A 2731-nucleotide genomic window follows, 5' to 3' on the forward strand; every position below is an offset into this window, starting at 1 on the left:
CAAACACCACCGAACACTTGGGTTGCCTCCCAAGAAGCGCTTGTTTAATGTCACGAGCCTGACGTACCTCATTCCTTACCTTATGGGGGCTCAAAGAGTTTGAAACCACCCCCGGTTTCCTTTGTAGCAATGTTTCTTCCTGGTAAATTCAGTGACAACATTGAAAAGACCTCAAATTTATTATGAGTAGAGAGGGGTGAAAAATTTACCTTTCCTCCATGAGATGAGGGGTGATAAGGCGTGTTACCTTTCTTCATTCTCCCATGAATCGCCCTCCACATCTTCTTAACAAATGACTCTTTTTTCTCTTTTTCCTTAGCATTAGTGCAAGACACCCTCTCTTTTGGTTGCTTCAAATTATGAATTTGAGGATGTTGGTGAGGTTCTCCTTGTTCTTCATTCTCCAACTCTCCCAAGTATTAATCCAAGGGATTTATAGAGAGCACCTCCTGCACGCAATCAGAAATCAATCTATCCATTTCATCAATGAAGTAAACTGTGTCATCATGATCTAAAGAATGTTTCATGGCAGCCGGCAAAGTGTACACCACTTCCTGTTCTCCGACTCTTAACGTTAACTTTCCTCCTTTCAAGTCAATAAAGGCACCCGAGGTACTGAGGAATGGTCAGCCAAGAATTTGTGGTATCTCCACATCTTCATCTATGTCCATGATGACAAAATCCACGGGAAAAACAAATTTGTCCACTCGGACAATTACATCTTCAAAAATTCCACGAGGTTTTTCTTGTTGAACGATCCTCCAATTATTAAGTCATCCTCGTGGGCCTCAACTCATCTATGCCAAGTTTAAAGTACATGGTGTAGGACATGACATTTATGCTAGCCCCCGAATCCGCTAGAGCATTTTCTTGGACTCCACCTTCAAGCATGCATGGGATAATGAAGCTTCCCGGATCTTTCAACTTTTGTGGGAGCTTCTTTTCTAGAATAGCGAAGCAATTCCCCGTAAGTGCAACCGTGCCCTCTTCCTCCAACTTCCTCTTGTTCGTGAGAAGCTCTTTTAAAAACTTGGCATATTTATCGGGATGTTCAAGTGGAGTTGTTTGAAGATGTTAATGAATTTTCTGAAGTGAACATCCTCCTTGTCATGCTTCAATCTGGTAGGATAAGGGATTGGAGGCTTGTACTCGGATGATTTTGATGGTCCTTGTTGTTGGGGCTTGGCATTTCTTCCCTGATTTTTGTCTTCGCTATTTTCTTCAACTAGCTTGGGGTCTTCCCCGGAGGCTACCCCACTTTTCTTGACACTTGGGTCAACCTCGACACTTGTCTCCACCTGCCTACCGCTTCTAAGAGCAATGGCCTTTAAGTGCTCCCTTGGATTGTCTTCCGTGTTGCCTCGAAGACAACCTAGAGGACGTTCAGATTGTGCCTTCGCGAGTTCCCCCACTCGATACTCAAGAGATTTCACAGAAGCTTGGAGGTTTCTCAAAAGGGAACCTATCTCACTGAATTGTTCGGTGTGCTGAGTGAGTTGAGCATTCACCTTGCTAAATTGTGCATCCATGCTACTAGTTAGACTATTGAACCTGTCATTGGTACTGAGCATGAACTTGGCAAGAACCTGTTCAATGGAGAACTTCCTCTCCAAGGCCGGTTGTTGGAATTGAGATCCTTGAGATGGTGCACCTCTTTGTTGCTGTTGGCCTTTGTTCCATCAAAAATTTGGGTGGTTCTTCCACCCTAGATTGTAAGTTGAGCTATACGGGTTCCCTTGACTTCGTTGCCCTCCAATATAGGCAACATTCTCAATGGACGCAACTGAGGAGCTAACAATTGGACATTGGGCTGCATCATGCCCACCACCACAGGTGCTACAATTCATCACTAATTCTGACCTCGAACTACTGCCCATAAGAAAATCAAGCTTTTTAGTCAACACATCAACCTTCGCGGCCAAGGCATCATTGCTACTAACTTCGTAAAGCCCAGCAGTCTTTTGTGTAGATCCTCTTGAGGCCCAATGTGATTCATTGCTTAAAATAGACTCAAGTAATTGCTCGGCCTCATCAGGATACTTATTACTAAGGGAACCACCCGTTGCGGCATCAATGAGTTGGAGAGTAGCATAATTCAGCCCATTATAAATTATTTGGACTCACATCCATGAGGCAAAACCATGGTGGGGGCACCTTCTAAGGAGATCCTTGAATCTCTCATAGGCTTCAAACAATGTTTCAGACTCCCCTTGTTTAAAGGCTGAAATTTCTTACCTCAACTTCGCCGCTTTGCTTGGCGGAAAATATCTCCCAAGGAACTTCTCAACCATATCCTTCCATGTTTTAACAGACCCCGGAGACAATGATGTAAGCCAACGATAAGCTCCATCTCTCAAACTGAATGGAAATAGTCTCAAATGGATCACATCGTCGGACACCCCATTAATCTTGAATGTAGAGCAAATTTGGAGGAACCGGGAAAGGTGGTCATGTGCATCTTCATTTGCTAGACCATTGAATTGAACCGAGTTCTGGACCATGCTGATTGTACTCGCTTTAATTTCAAAGTTGTTAGACGCCACGGTCGTTGCTTGAACACTAAACTCATCTCCCGTGAATTGGGGTCTTTCATATTCGGATAGAGTGCGTCGCTCTTCGGCCATGATTGAAGACTCTCTATCCTCAATTTCAATGTTCTGCGAACCCGATCCTTCACCAACCTCTCTCAATCTCCGATGCAGAGTTCTTTCAATTTCACTATCCGGTGTAA

General features: G+C 44.0%; 1 non-coding gene across 1 annotated transcript; it reads left to right on the plus strand.

Moving 5' to 3' along the window:
• The first annotated feature begins 2136 nt into the window (after nt 1–2136).
• LOC120252239 lies at nt 2137–2243 on the plus strand. Its single transcript, XR_005533784.1, has one exon. It is a non-coding gene; the product is annotated as a small nucleolar RNA R71 (small nucleolar RNA).
• The last annotated feature ends 488 nt before the right edge of the window (nt 2244–2731 follow it).

This window comes from Dioscorea cayenensis, chromosome 20 (assembly GCF_009730915.1).
Source record: "Dioscorea cayenensis subsp. rotundata cultivar TDr96_F1 chromosome 20, TDr96_F1_v2_PseudoChromosome.rev07_lg8_w22 25.fasta, whole genome shotgun sequence".
Lineage (NCBI taxonomy): Eukaryota > Viridiplantae > Streptophyta > Magnoliopsida > Dioscoreales > Dioscoreaceae > Dioscorea > Dioscorea cayenensis.